A 17,126-nucleotide genomic window follows, 5' to 3' on the forward strand; every position below is an offset into this window, starting at 1 on the left:
TCCGCGCTTTAATACCTTAATGGGGTGGGAAGGGTAGATATGAATATGATGACCACGCGATAATGTCACGTGTAGACCCTCATTGAGGGGTGATTACCGGACATTGTGTGGGGTGATCCATATTTTTAATAAACCCAGGACCCCCTTTCCTTTATTCTTTATTCTTTTAGCAATTTAACTCCTTATTCTAAAAAAATTAGCTTTTCTAATTGTTCTTTCAAAACTTGTTTACTTTCAAACCATTATGTGTTGAAATTCTCTATTATTTGAGCCTTATTTGCTTATACGTTAATTGCACCTCAATTCACAATAATTGTCTGGCCGGGAACCACACTAATGGATTTTGAGGGGTGCCTAACACCTTCCCCTTAGAATAATTTCAAGCCCTTACCTTATCTCTAGTTATTCAAATCGAACTCTTTTGGTGTCCTAATGCACCCTAATCATTAGGTGGCGACTCTCCAAATTCAAACCCAGTTCCCAAAAGGAATGAGTTGTCTCTCCAAATGTCATAAACCCGATTTCCGCTTAGGAAAAAAACGGGGGCGCGACAGGTGCCCACCATGGGGCTAAAAATAATAGTGATTATTTTCTTGCTGGTTTACTACATAACGCAAGTTACCTTTCAAACTTTTTCTTGTCCAAGATATTTGATTTCAGGTCAAAATGTCTAACTCAGAAAACGCACGTGAAAACAACAATCGTGAGAACAATGGAGAGAATGGTGTGGATGTTCCGGGTGTTGGTGTACCACCACGAAATCCTGAGAATGCACCAGAACTAATTCCCGTGGACATGGTCTCGCGCAACGCTCCTCACATCGAAATAAGCTCCCACACCAACAAGAGCATACACTAGGAAGATCAAGAAGACGCTAAAAAATACACGGCTCAGGAAGAACAAGGGGTTAGCTTTCACGTCATCTTCGAAATGTTACAAGCACAACAGCTAGCAATTGCTCAGCTGCAAAGCCACTAAAAGACTCCCAGCACGGTGGCTCGGGAAACGGCTCCTCGAGCCTAGCAGGTACCAGAAAGATCAAGCAACAATGGGTCGGTAGCCGACCCCGCCATCATAAAGATGCTCGAGGACCTCACAAAAAAGATCGAGTCAGGCGAGAAGAAGATAGAAGCCAACGACAAGAAGGTAGAGACCTACAATTCTAGGGTCAATCAAATTTCGGGCACACCCCCGATTCTGAAAGGTGTAGATTCAAAGAAGTTTGTACAAAAGCCGTTCCCACAAGAAGCGGCCCCAAAACCCATTCTCAAGAAGTTTAAAATGCCCGACCTTCTGAAGTGAAACGAAACCTCGTACCCCAACGAGCACATCACTGCTTATACTTGTGCAGTGAAGGGCAATGACCTGAAGGACGACGAGATCGAGTCGTCCTACTGAAAAAGTCGGAGAAATGCTTTCAAAAGGGGCAATGATGTGGTATCACAACCTGGACCCAAACTCGATAGATTCATTTTCCATGCTGGCAGTTTCTTTCATAAAGGCACATGATGGTGCCATCAAAGTAGCTACAAGAAAATCCGACGTCTTCAAAATCAAGCAAAGGGAGAACGAGATGCTGCGAGAGTTCGTATCTCGCTTTCAGATGGAACGAATAGAACTACCATCGATCTCCAATGATTGGGCGGTGCAAGACTTCACTCAAGGTTTGAACAAGCGCTCAGTAGCTTCGAAGCAGCTGAAGCAGAACTTAGTCGAATATCCCATCGTGACTTGGTCGGACGTCCACAACCGATACCAATCAAAGATCAGGGTCGAAGACGACCAACTAGGAGCCCCCTCGGGCTTAGTATACCCTAGCAGGCTTCCGACAAAGGAGTCAAAGCCGAATAAGGAGAGATACCAACCATATACTGAAGATAGAAGAAATTCCCCAAGGTGCAACGTACCCCACAACGAACGGAGGATGGATTGAGACCAGAATCCTCGAGGACTCGTTAGCAGGGCTGGATTCGATAGGCACACAGGGCCAACAGAGGCGCCCCGCTTGTCGGAATACAACTTCAATGTCAACGTTTCAGACATCGTATTCGCCATCAGTAAAATCAGAGACACCAGGTGGCCAAGTCCTGTACAATCAGATCCTTTTCAAAGAAACCATAACTTAGTATGTGAATTTCACAACATGCACAGTCACAGGACCGAAGGTTGCTGGCAACTCCGGGATGAAGTAGCCCTATTGCTCAACAAAGGTCACCTCCGAGAATTCCTTAGCGACCGGTCCAAAAATCAGTTCCAGGAAAGAGAGGCAACCAAGAAGAATGAAACAAATGAGCCGCAACATGTCATCCACATGATCTTAGGAGGCATTGATGCTCCACAAGAACCCATGATCAGAAGAACAAAAATATCAATCACTAGAGAAAAGCGAACTCGAGGTTACATACATGAGGACGCTCTCACATTCAGTGATGAGGACATCGAGACCTTGTCTCAGCCTCACAACGACGCACTGGTAATCTCTTTCCTTGTAAATACATTTCAAATTAAACGTGTACTTATGGATCCAGGTAGCTCGGCCAATATTATCAGGTCGAGGGTGGTAGAGCAACTCAGACTGCTTGACCAAATATTTCCCGCCTCTCGAGTCCTCGACGGGTTCAACATGGCGAGCGAAACAATGAAAGGAGAAATCACCCTCCTAGTCAATGTGTCCGGCACAACCCAAAATGCCAAATTCCATGTCATCGAAGGAGACATGAGGTACAATGCCTTGTTCGGGAGGCCATGGATACACTGCATTAGAGAAGTATCATCCACCCACCATCAAATGATGAAATTCCTGACAAAGGATGGGGTAAAAACTGTGTATGGGGAACAACATGCGGCAAAAGAGATGTTCGCAGTGCATGATGTGGCACCAATACTAATACCTCCACCATCAAAGGAGCCAAAGGATAAGCAAACAGTAAGATAGCGATAGCAAGCTACATTTTTGGCTACGCCTGACTAAACAAAACGAAGGACCGTACCGGGTCCTTATAACAAATGATTGTATCACATCGTGGTCCGAAACGTCGTCAGCACTAAGGTATGATCATCTCCCTTTTTCAGTTACATTTTATACTAACCTGAGTGTAGGTATCTGATCGAAACGACCAAAGAGCTTTCCAACTCGAAGGCCTTAGGTTCCAAAAGTATATATTTCACTCTTTTCATTCGATCAGGTTTTTATCCCAAAAAAGGTTTTACCGGCAAGGTTTTTAACGAAGCAACATCTATATGCTACCCAAGGAAGACTCAACAAATATTCAAGGCTTCTTTTTCAATCAACCTCGAATATTGGGGGGGGCATCCTGCCAGAAGGTCACCTCCTCGGAGAAGCCAAGATGTGCTGAGCGAGGTCTCGACAGGAAAATGATGTATCGGGCCAAACGGTTGAACGAACCATATCCGTATAGAATAACCGAGCCCTTAACAGCAAAAACATGTGTACTTGTACCAAGTAATCTAAGAATACTTTCCCCTCCGTCAAAGCATTTCGCATTTCTAAGGAGTTCGGTATTTTTTGCAAAAACAGCTCCAGTGCCAAAAATGTCCCGAACACTCGGGGACTGGCGTCAAAAAATCGAAGCTAAGCTCTCAATGAGGCAACATCAAGTTTATAAAATGGCTCTAAAGCCAAAAAACATCCCGAGCATGCGGGGACTGGCGTCAAAAACTCGAGGATGTATGACCTCTAGGTCGGAAGATTGGAACTCGTAAGCCCTCGATGAGGCAATACCAAGTTTTCAAGGAATGGCTCCCGAGCCAAGAAACTTTCGACGACTCGGGGACTACCGCCAATCGCCACCCCCATCGACTTATCAAAAACCCGAGGCCATAAGACCCTATATGGGTAGCCTCGGTTTCGTAAGACCTATATAAGGCAACAACAATATCTGTAAGACCTCAAGCAAGGCATGAACCATACTTGTACCAAGTAACCAAAACTTAAGACCTCAAAGGCATGTAAAAATTTGTAAGACCTTACGAAAGACATAATCCCGATCTTAAAGTTAAGGCTATATATCGAACTTATAAGACCCCTAAAAAGGCATACCCTCGATATAGATGCTGAAACTACTTCACTCGGGGATTGAAAGGCTCTGGCCAAACACAATGACTACGGTCACAAGGCTGTACTAGCCAAACTAACGTGACTCGGGGACGCCCGACAGTCGCTATAAAATCACAGGCCTTCAATTACTTCGAAGATACTTTAAAAAGAACCGGTTAAACATGCTGCCCTCAACATAGGTAAAAGAACTTCTACCATGTCAGCTCCAAACTATGGGTTTCGAAACACTCAGCCACCGAGCAAAACCTCCCGAGGTGCTCGATCATCGCCATATAACGACTCACAATCTAGGTTTCTATCAAACCGTCGAAGAGTCAGGCAAACACAATTTCAAAAAGGTCTTTAACGAGGGAAAAATAAAGCCTATATGAAAGGTCATACTGACTCAATGCGTAAGAGCCACTACTGCCAGCCCATACTAGAGGTCGTACCGACACAATGCGTAAGAGCCACTGCTGCCATCCCATACTAGAGGTTGTACCGACCCAATGCATAAAAGCCACCGTCGTCAGCCCATACTTGAGGTCGTACTGAACCAATGCGTAAGAGCCACTGCCGCTAGCCCATATAAAAGGTCGTACAGACCAAATGCGTAAGAGCCTAAGGGCCAGATTTAAATTCAAAAACTTAAGGGTCAAATGAGCTCGAGTCGAAACCCGACTCGGAGACTGAACCCGAAATAGTTAACTAAATATGCCTAAGAGAAAAAGCATAAAAGCTCAAACACCGGCTTATACTAAAAAGTCATGCCGACCAAGCGCGTAAGAGCCTACGGGCCAGCCTAATGAGCCCTAGCTTCATATTATGAATCTGAGGATTTCTTTAACTCGAAGACTAATTCATCTGGCTAACGACTAAGAAACATCAAGGCAAAAGGAAATGCATGAAAAATAAAATCGTGAGGATTCCTTTTATACATATATGTGAGTTACAAAGTTCTTTGAAAGCACTATACATAAAACAAGAAAGGAGAGGCCTAATCTACGTCCCCCTCGGGGACTATGGTCCGTCGGCCTCTTTCTCACCATCTTCGACATCGGACAGAAGGAACTTAGCATCATATTCTTCTGCCTTCACCTACTTTATCTCTTTCGAGAGATCGAAGCCCCTGACATGAATTTCCTCGACGGTTTCCCTCCGAGATTTACACCTTACATACTCTTTATTCCTACCCTCCTAGTCGAGAGCCCCTCTTAGCTTAGCACGAGCGTCGGCAACATCCATCAAATAAACATCCACCTTCTTACTAGCCTTAGTTCGGATTACTTTGGCTTCAGCCCGGGCATCCACGACTTCGACTTTCATCTTCAAGAGCTCAGACTTGAGCCTTGAAATCATGTCCGTTCGGACCAAAGCTATTCTCATAAGCATTGCGAAGTTGCACTTCAAGGGCGGAAGCCTTGGCCAAAACATCTTTCTTAGCTGCTACCTGAGTTTCCACCCGAGCCTTTAGCTCATCACGCTCGCACTTGGCTTGACCAACTTTGCTCCTAAGGCAATCTAGGTCCTCCGTCTTTTTCTGCAACTGAAGTAAACAAAACAGTAGCCTCGGAAGATAGAAGAGGAAACACGCAGTCCCTCGAAACAAATATTACCTGCTCCTCGAGGTAGCTTTCATAGCTCATACTTCGACTCGCCTCATACCGCAAGTGTGCCAACTCGTCTTCCTTTTCATCGTAAATGAGCCTGAGGGATTTCTTCGCATCAACCCCCCTCTCGCAACCTGGTCTCACAACGGAGCAACTCAGACTTAAGCTTGTTAAAGGCCTATAAAAGAGAAACTCGATAAGAAAGTAAAAATTACCAAACTATAAAACCAATACGATCGGCCAAAACTCACCTCAGAGTAGAGCCACTGAGCTTCCTCGAAAATTGAGCGCACATCTACTGGTCTGGCTCTATCAACCCCGGTAGAACCACCCCCGGTGAGGATACGATCGCCCGATATATGCGACCCCTAGCGTCGAACATCCCTCGAAGTGCCTTCGATGGGAGAAGAAGTCAGCGGCTGAGAACCCTCGTTCCTCAAAGTACCTTCGATGATAAAAGAAGACAGCAACAGAGGAGGGATCGTTTTTCTAAAACCAGAAATCTCAGGCACTGGGGGTTCGGTTGATGCACCCTCTCTAAGCCTCCGGGCTAAACTCGTCTTGTTATAATCATCGTCGCCCTGTGAAGGCCCATTCTGCTTATTATTATTATTATTATTATTATTATTATTATTATTATTGTCCCTCGGCCCTAAAGCCGACGATCTTTCTCCCTCTCCTAGAGGGCACAATCTTGCCTCAAAGAACTCCCCAATGCCTACGATGACGGAGTTAGTACGCGTAAAAAGAAAGTGCCTTTCAAAAAAGGAGCAAATCACATAGAACATGCCATGGTATTTTTCTTCCCATCTACCCTTAGACAAAGCTCGTCACTTACGCTCATTATAAGTCGAGTGGGTCGCCAGCTTCCAAGCTCAATCCGTCAGATCGGGGACCTCACACGGCATCCATGAAATTGCTGCAGGAAGGGAAAGAAAGGCGCATTTATGGAGCTCGCCTCCGCCATAAGCAAAACTACGAAGGCACAAGTGTACCACTTACGTGTAAAATTCCATTCCTCAGGAAATGGTAGAAACTCTATAGGGATAATATCAACAGTCCATACTCGGACGAATTGGCTCATCCATCCCCGATCCCTGTCTTCTTCATTATCAACAACGAAAGGCGTGGTGGATCGGCATCGTAGGGTTAGCAGACCTCGATGGTAAAAAGGTCGGTACAACCTGATAAGATGGCTAAAAGTGAATTCAAACCCTGCTTCTTCCACAAAGAACCTCATCATCAATACTATCCTCCAAAATGACGGATGAATCTGTGCCAAGGTAACCTGGTACTTTTGACAGAAGCCAAGCACGACCCTATCAAGGGGTCCCAGCGTAAAGGGGTATGTGTATACGTTTAGAAACCCCTCGGCATGATCCCTGATACTCTCTTCTGGGGAAGGTACCCACAGTACTACCTTTTCCCCCATCCACAATCTTTCCTCACTAACTCAAGGTGCCCCTCTCCTATTAAAGAAATAAACTTCGAGGCATACTCCCAATGACCCCGAACATTGGGAGGTTCTTCTGATGGAAAGTGCCCCTCGAAACAAAATGTCTGGAGGTTAGCTCACCTGGCACTAATGGTGCATCACCAACCAGGCAGGAACCAGAGGCGGAACTCCCTTCTCCTTACCGAGCGGACCCTGGCGTAGCAGCCATGATTGTGGTAAAACTAGGAAATTGGATCGGGAATTTGAGCAAGGGCTTCAAAGTTGAAATGGTGAAGAACCTAACGCAGGAAAGAAAAACTCTATAAAGGAGGATAACTACTCAATAGCGGAATCCTCAAAAGAGGGAAGACATCCCTATATATGGAGAAAGCAGTGACTATCTGCCTGCCTCAAAGGCGAATTAAAAATCCTGGCTAAGCCATTTTTTGCTTAGAGAAGATGCATCAGCGGGATTGCCTTGGTCATTTCATAACCATGTCATGCAATTAACACTATCGTGCGACGCTTTGGGGATCAAAGACCCCCGCATCATTACAAGCCTCGAGATGGTACCCGATCTCGAGGATTCCCGTCAAAAGAGAAGAAAGGCTCTGAGGAGCCATCGATATAATTACAAGCCTCGAGATGGTACCCGATCTCAAGGACCTCCATCAAAAAAGAAAAAAGGCTCTAAAGAGCCATCAAAACCATTACAAGCCTCGAGATGGTACCCGATCTCGAGGACCTCCATCAAAAAAAGGATAGGCTCCAAGAAACCATTAATATCATTACAAGCCTTGAGACGGTACCCTGATCTCGAGGACCTCTGTCAAGAAGAAGATAGGCTTTAAGGAGCCATCAAAATCATTACAAGCCTCGAGATGGTACCCTATCTCGAGAACCTCCGTCAAAAAATGGATAGGCTCTAAGAAATCATTGACATCATTACAAGCCTCGATATGGTACCCGATCTCAATGACCTCTGTCAAGAAGAAGATAGGCTCTAAGAATCTATTAATATCATTACAAGCCTTGAGATGGTACCCAATCTCGAGGACCTCTATCAAGAAGAAGATAGGCTCTAAGGAGCCATTAATATTATTACAAGCCTCGAGATGGTACCCGATCTCGAGGACTTCTGTCAAAAAGAATATAAGATCTAAAAATCTACTCATATAGGCCTGACTTCGAAGTGGTACCCTACCTCGAGGATTTCTGCTATTGCAAATGCGAGACATCTACCCGACCCTCTGGCCCTCGAGCTACCTGAGCCCGAGCCAATTTGCACTCGAAAACTACTAATAAAGCCTTAGGGCTATTTCTCACCTTTGGATCAAGTTAAATGCCCCCTCGGTTATTTTAATCCAAGGACTGTCTGAGTCCAGGCATACCCTCATTCGGTATCTATCTATAACGCCTTAAGGCTATCTTCGCTCTAAATTTGAAATAAGTTCTCAAGTCGCCCGAGCTTGAGCGAACTCTCATTCGGGACTGCCTTTGAAAGCCTAAAGGCTATCTTTATTCTCAGGCATCCGAGCAAGTGACCCCTCGAGGACTATCGACGGGGTCTGAAAGGCTAAGTTTCGTTCTTAAAATTTGAAGCCCTACTCTCATTCAACTCAAAGTTGAGGGTCCCGACAACCTAAGCTCGTATCAATTCAATTCGACCTCAGCCCGAGGAAAGATAAAAGGCTTCATAGGATATCGTATTAACCAATCAAGGATCGGGGAATCACCTATACCCGGACCCGGTATTCAGACCAATCAATAGAGTCAAGCACTCAGATTCTTCATAAACGCAAGTAAAATCAGGTACAAAATTAAAGAAACACTTTTTCATTAATAAATGATGATTACAAAAACCCACGAAGGGTCCTTACACATGATTACAAAAGCCCATGAAGGATCCTTACACAGAAATAGAGAAGCCAAAGAAAAAAGAAAATATATAACAGCTACAAGCCTAATCTGTTTTGGGGGGTACATACTCGGGGGCAGTGTCTTCGAGAACCGTTCTCTCGGGGTCTCCTCTCTATCTTTCAAATGGTATCGTTAAGACTAAAGAAGAAGCAGAAAATGATGAGGAAAAAGAAGAAAAAGATGAAGAAAAACCAGAAAAAGATGATGAAGAAGTAGTAAAAGATGAAGAAGTGCCTGGGTGAAAAATCTAGCGAGTATAAGTCTCGCCAGCACTACTATTGTGAAGCCACTTCTTGAGACGTTTTACCGGTGCGGGATGCAACAGTTAGTAGATGGCACCACCTCACTCCGCGAAAAGCAAAAGGAGCGACATGCCACACCGGGTAATTAGGGGAGATGAGTAGAAGTTCGTAGTCCGCATATCCTTTTATACAAAGATAATTCGAGATTTCTCTCTCATTACCTCGGGCCAACAACAACAACAACAACAAATCAGTACAATCCCGCTCAGTAGGGGAAAGCTTTGGGAAACGGCCATGGCGTAACTGATGAGAACACTGCCATATGACCTTAAGGCCACAGGCCTCAAACATGGAAGATAAAAGTGGATGAGGATGAAGAGAAGGAAGGGGTAAAAGGCTGTTGAAGAACATTTGAATGAAGTTTTGGTTCAAAAAGGCTTCCATTTATAGAAATGGTGGTAGCGTAACCAATGAAACAATCAATGACTTTGAAAATGTACCGACATGCGCAATCAATGCATTTTGGGAACTGTACTGGCGATGATATTATCACTTTGGAGAATATGAGTTGGTAGTACATTGAATGATTCTGGAAAGGTGAACCGACAGGACGCCTCAGTTATCACAAAGGCTTTCATCGTAAGTATGACATCATCATGGGAAGTTCGAGGAGATGGATATCAAAGTTGTTTCTTATCATTTCACTCTAAGAAACATGGAGACTATCTGTATACAATAAAATCGAAAGGTCCAATTTTTGGCATTATGATGCTTCATAAGCACGTTTCCATAGGCTCGAGATTATGGTTGTGATTAACACCCGAGGGATTATCGACCTCGAGCCTCGAGCAGTGTAGATCGATAGTTATGGTGAAAAAGTGGGAGGCTCCCAAGGCATGTGACTAAAGCTAACCTAGTCTATTTGGCTAGCTCAAGGCCAAACCGTGGCATTAAATAGTTGTATTAACCATGTATCTTTGTAATAAATGCATTTGTACTATGTTGGGATTCCCCCTCATATATAAAGGGGACCCTTGTCATTTTGTAAAGGGGCTGATACTCAATACTAAATATACAAGAACATTTTTCTGCTCTCTAACATATTCTCTTGATCTCATTTATTCCTTATATTCATTGTGTTCTATTTATTGTTCTTTATTTATTGCTCATTAGTGGTCATAAAAGACTTCCATCAAAGCTATCATAACTGTTAATCCTCCATCAATTGCCCTCAAAAGGGCATCCGATTCGACTTCGAGGCCCCGTGTATGCAAGCTCGAGGGCCCGATCTCCAGCCATTTGGTTTGATTATTACACTACCTACAAGCTGTTATCTCATTTTCTAATCTCTTACTTAGCATCTATTGCCTAACAACTAGCATAAAAATAGATCACATATTTTTAGAACCACAAAATCAAATCTAATCGTAATTACCATTTTCAAGGTAAACAAGCACACTCGGGAGCTCAGAAAGTTGAGAAGAGGATGGAAGACATCTTCAAAATAAAACAAGGAGATACGGAACTACTCCGGGAATTCGTGGATAGATTCCAACATGAAAGAATGATGCTACCATGCATACTTGACAATTGGGCGGCTATGGCATTTGCAAGTAATTTAAATGAGAAGAGCCTATAAGCCACGAGGAGACTCAAAGAAAGCTTATGATAATTCCATGCAATAACTTGGAATGATATTTATAACAGGTATAGCACGCAATTGCGGATAGAAGAAGATACTATCACTCAGTCCCGGGGAGATGAAAGAGTAAGTTCGAGTCGACCAGAAACTGAAAAAAGGTTCGGTAAGAATAGGTACGAACCTTACATGGGACCAGCAGGAAGGGATTCATGTTTAAAACAAGAGAATTTGAGGTACGATTCCAGAACAAGGGACAGAGATTCGGGTTCATCGTCCAGGTTTGGAAAATAGCGAGACATGCGAGATGCGTGGGACAATGACAGAAGTTCAAAAGCAATGATTGGTGGTTACAGTTTCAATGTTAGCACATCTGAGTTGGTACCTGTTTTAAAAAGCATGGGAGATAAGGTGCAATGGCCAAAGGAAATGAGATCGAACCCAAATAGAAGAAACCCTGATTTCTGGTGCGAGTTTCATAATAATCATGGTCGCAAAACAGCAGATTGCAGATTGCTACAAGGTGAAGTAGAGCACTTATTAAAACAAGGATACTTAACCGCTTTGTTTAGTGAGAAGGGTAAGCAAGCATATATGAAGAATAGATAGGAGCCACCAAAACCTCCATCACCAAAAAGAACAGTTAATGTTATAAGTGTAGGGGAGGAGGTCAATGGCATGACATATACGGCTACAAAAAAGGCATCAAAAATCACAGTTACCCACGGGAAGCAAGTTCGCCCAAGTTTTGGAAGAAGACAATATAACATTTGATGATGCAGACGCAGATGGCGAGTTAATCCCACACAATGATGCACTGGTAATATCTTTACTTGTACATGATACTAATGTAAAACGAGTTTTGATTGATCCAGGTAGCTCTGTATCATTATTTTAAGAGTGGTAAACGAGATGCAAGCTGATGACAAGTTGGTACCCAAAGCACGTACCTTATCTAGATTTGACAATTCAAGAGTTGCCGCAAAAGAGGAGATAATACTCACCACATTCACAGAAGGAGTAGTTAAAGATACGAAATTTCAAGTAATAGATATGGTTATGGCGTACAATATGATCCTTGGCAGACATTGGATTCATGAGATAGATGTTGTTCCATCTACCTTGCATCAGGTTATCAAGTTCCCTTCGCAAAGAGGAATAAGACAAATTTGTGGTGATCAATAGGCTTCCCGAAGCATTAATTCAGTGGCAGATTCAAGCGCAAAAAATGACATTGCAGATGAAAAATAACAATTACAGAATTCAGTTGAGGGTTTAGTAGCACAAACCTCAACTGCAGATGGACAAACGGATGTAGACTCAAGGCCTGATACTATCCAAAAGCTAGAAGAGAATGAAAACATCAAAACAACAATTGAGGAACTGGAAGCGGTGGTTCTGTTTATACATTGGCCAGACAAAAATGTTTACAATGGAACCAACCCCAGTCTAGAGATGAAAAGTAAGTTAATTGAATTTTTAAAAGCTAACGCAGATTGCTTTGCTTGGTCGCATTCAGATATAACAGGTATACCACCAGAGGTGATGACCCATAAGCTGAATGAAAATCCGACGTATCCACCTGTCAAATAGAAGAAAAGGAAGCAAGGATCCTTCAAAAACCAAGTGATTCAGGATGAGGTACAAAAGCTTTTAAAAATTGTATCTATTTGTGAGGTAAAATATCCTAATTGGCTAGCTAATACTGTAGTGGTACCCAAAAAGAATGGTAAGTGGCGAGTTTGTGTAGACTATACTGATTTGAATAAAGCTTGCCATGAAGATTCTTTTCCATTACCACACATGATCAACTAATTGATGCTATTATAAGACATGAACTATTAAGTTTTTTTAGATGCCTATTCAGGATATAATCAAATAAAAATAGATCATTTAGATGAGGAAAAAACTTCCTTTATTATAGACAGGGGGACTTACTGTTATAAAGTTATGTCTTTCGGCCTAAAGAATGCTGGAGCCACCTACCAAAGGTTAGTAACTAAGATTTTTCAAGAACATTTGGGAAAAATCATGGAGGTTTATATCGATGATATGCTAGTTATATCACAAAAGGTGGGGGATCATATCCAACATCTGTCAGATATGTTTCAGATTCTCCGCAAATTTAATATGAAGTTAAATCCTGAGAAATGTGCATTTGGCGTGTCATCAGGTATGTTCTTAGGTTTCCTTGTTTCTAACCGAGGAATTGAAGTAAATCCAGCACAGATTAAAGCTATTGAAGAAATACTGGATATACTCACCAGCAAAAAAGAAGTGCAGAGGTTGACAGGTAGGATAACAGCATTGGGAATATTTATTTTTATTTACCGTAAAAATGGTAACAACAATTAAATTTGTAAATGGGATTCTAAAAATACGTGATCTATTCCTGAGCTAGTTGTTAGAGTAGTTGATGCTAAGAACATGAAGCTTAACAATGAAATGCGAGCTAAAACAAGACAGTAATCATACCGAAGGGGCCTGTTGCCCGGATGCAAAGCCGGTCAATAAGGACCTCGGGGTCAGGACTCGAATCAAGCTCGAGCTATCGGGGGCAATTGGGAATAGGATAAAATTAAGGATACGATCAAGCAAGGCTCTTTACGACCAAAGTTGCGCAATATAACATGAAATAAGTAAGAAGACAATAGATGTTAAAGCGGCCTCAAGCCAGTGAGAACGAACAAAATAGGAGAAAGAGAGAGAGATACTATTGCTTTAGTGGAGAAATATAGCAACATCTGCCCGTTACAAGGTAGCGTGAGTCCCCTTTATATAGGAGGGGAACTCGGTTGCAAGAACATGGGCGTTAATTACAAAGTATGGAAATGAGATGACTTGACGTGATGCCTTAGCATAGGCTCTGGATAGGCTGGGCCTGTCAGATGTATCCATGTGCCCTGGGGGCTTCCCTCTCCATCTTGGCTTCGGTCTTCGTTTCCTCTGAGTCGGGCTCCGATGAGCCCCGAGGTCGGGAACTTGGTCATGGCCTCCTGCCCTCGGGGTCCCGAGACATGCTTCCAAAATGTCCCGACAACGAGAAATTAAGTCTTCTAATTTCGCCGCATACAGATAGTCTCCGTATTTCCCATAATGAAGAGATGGGAAATGATTCTGACACTTGACTCCTTGAGCTTCTTTCGGCGACGACGTACCGATGATGCGACTCCTGGCCTGAGCTTCATGGTGATTGGACATCCACGGGCTCGTGCTTTTCAACTTCATCCATTGCACTCCTGATTCTCGTTTTTCAAGGTGAAGGTACCGCCATTGGCTCGATTTTCCATGGATGCATTAACTGCGTCCGTCGGTCAGCTTTCCAAAGCCTAGATGACCGTGTTGTAATCTCCTATAAACAGGGGTACCTTGGCTTTGCTTTTCCTATCCCAGTGCTTCCGTTGGCTCGCTTGCCTTTCCCTTCTTATCATCTTCTTTCACCCCTGAACATCATACTAGGGGCTCTTGACCTTAAGGCCGTTTGGAGGAGTTTCCTTAGACTGTGTTGTGGCCTTCTACCGGGGCTTCCCTTCGTCGAACATAAACGTACTGTTTCGCTATTGTTGCAGTCGTTGGTATGCTGTCTCTTGCTGCTGCTACTGGGCCGAGGTGATGATGGATGGGGAGTCAGTTTCTCCCTTATGTAGATAACTGTTCGAATTATGTACCACTGCTCACTCTCCTACCCGATCCTGGTATGGCACTTCATCCCTAGGGCTTTTTCTTTACCAAGGGATAAAGTGGCACTACCGGCCGCTGAAGCTGGGGCTCGCCGAATCTTTAACCTTTGGCTTCGGCGGGCCATGTCTCTTTTCTCTGCCTGCTCTACATCCCCTCCTTTTCCTCTTCTTCATCTTCTCCGGCGGGGATCCCTCGGGGGATTGAGCTGGGAACCTATAAGAGGTGGAGATCGAAGGAGTCACCCTCGAGGATACGTGCTCGAGGGTGCGGTGCCCGAGGATGCTGATACCGGAAATAGACTCTCAAGGGCGGACCGGGCGCCGGGTTTCATCGCATGTACATTTTTCCATTCCTTCGCTTTAGGCGTAGACTCCTATAGGCTTTTGCAAGTTGTATGCAATGACCCCTCGAGGGCTGTTTGTACATAAACTTTTATGAATAAGAATATACCCTGTTGATTTTTGCTTTCGAACTTTGCTTTGTTTCTGTATGCTCTCATTCCCTTCGGAACCCTTTGAACGCTTTGTTTTGTTTGCTGGCTGCTGATATCAGGCTTGGGTGTGAGCGTCCGTCCTGGTCTTCTGCTAATTGGTATAGCTCTCATCCGAACCCATCGTCGTACTTCGGACCAATCTTGGATTGATCTTATAGGTCCGGGCTATTGAGGCCCTCCGAGTTGTATGGAGATCATGCGTCGAATTCTGGGGCCTTTGGGAATGTTACCCTGGATGAAGGTCATCTTCGGGTACCCGGGGGCCCCTATTGATCTTGATGTAGATAGCCCTTTTAGAATGTATATGATAGACTTCTGCTGAGGAGTTTGCCTATATTCGGGCGCTTCCTCAGACCTTTGTGGAGCTTTCGTGATCGGAGCTTCCTGTGTTTATTCTTCTTTTTAAAAAGAGGGGATCACGAGACCAGGTACATGCCTTGCATCAAGTGTTGGCGTTTAAAGCTTCCCGAAGTCCGACTTCTTTAGGCCGGGGGTTCTTGACGTAGAGTGCTATCTTGAGCTCGGAGATAATACGAACGGCCCCTTGAGTCTTGACTCCTCGTTGAAGGATGATTTCTGGATCGGGTATTGACCCGTCGATCTGTATCGAGGTTGTTGGCTTCCTGGGGCCTGCCTCGAGTATGCGAATCGTCGCTGCTTCTCGCATATATGTGGGGTGGCTTCGGCTTTTTCGCAATAATTCACTACTTTTAGATAGTCGCCTTTCTGATTTGGCACGGGGTACTTCATCTCTTTAGGCGCAAAAAGTGTTGGTGCTTGCTTGCTTGCTTTGACCTGTTAGTTTCACCATAGTCATGGAAACCACTTCGGGGCCGATCTGGTAGGGGACGAGGGGTGCTGCTCCTGGTGCTTAGGAACCGAGGGAGTTTGCTCTGGAGATGGCGTCCTTGATAAGAGAGGAACACCTAGAGATAGCGAGGAGATACTACGGGTGGAGCGATGGGATAACACTACAGGTGCTTTCCCCAGATGAGGGCATTGCGGACTCTACCGATGGATTCTTAAGCGTATACCTATACCCTTGGCCCCCCTGATAGGGTCGTGCTTGATTTTTGCTTGAAGTATCGGGTTACCTTGGCACAGATTCATCTATCGTTTTGGCAAACGGTGTTGATGATGAGGTTCTTCACGGAGAAGGCCGGGCTTGAATTCACGTTTGATCACCTTGTCAGGCTATATCGGCCCTTTCATCGTCGAGGCCTGCTAACTCTGAAATGTCTCTCTTCCACGCCCTTTATTATTGATGACGAGAAAAGCGGGGATCGAGAGTGGGCCAGTTGGTTTATCCGGGTCCGGATGACCGACATTATCCCTGTGGAGTTTTTGCCATTTCTCGAAGGGTGGAATTATGCATGTGAGTGAGGCGTTTGGCGCATTTTCAGATTTCGCCTATAGCGAAAATCAGCTGAGCAATAATGTTGTCTAGCAATAATGTTGTCTCCCTTATTGCAGCAACTTCGTGGACGCCGGGTGAAGTCCATGATCTGCCCAGCTGGGTCCGGAAGCTGGTGACCCATTCGTCCTATGACAAACGTAGGTGGCGAGCTGTACTTCGTATCGGATGGGAAGTGCAGTACAAAGGTATGTGCATATGCTGCCTTTGCCTTGCCTTCACATACCCAAGGTAATATTTTCACCTTCCATTTGTGCTGGATTCGCCGTTTGCAGATATCGGGCGGTTCCTTGGGATGGGGCACCCGCGGTGTGATGGAGCCTTTAGTGGTGCTGGTCCGGCTCACATTTCCGAGAAAGGGGTGTCACCTGGGTCCACTGCTCCCAGAGCGCCTAATTCCCGGCTGGTGGTTCCTTTGAGCGAATACGCCGTGCCTGAGGTCGGTTCTTCTAGGGCTGCAGGGGCAAGATCAACAGGAGTGTGTTCCGACTTCGAGGAAGTCCGTCGGCTTCACTTTGTGGTGAGTTCATGTACAGCTTCCCTATGCCCCGTGCCCTCCTCCCTCTATTCAACCTTCCTTATGCAAGCCTGTGATAGTCTTAGGTCTGGGCTTCTCCGTCAAGGGGCCAAGCTTC

This window comes from Nicotiana tabacum, chromosome 3 (genome assembly GCF_000715075.1).
Source record: "Nicotiana tabacum cultivar K326 chromosome 3, ASM71507v2, whole genome shotgun sequence".
NCBI classification, from domain to species: domain Eukaryota; kingdom Viridiplantae; phylum Streptophyta; class Magnoliopsida; order Solanales; family Solanaceae; genus Nicotiana; species Nicotiana tabacum.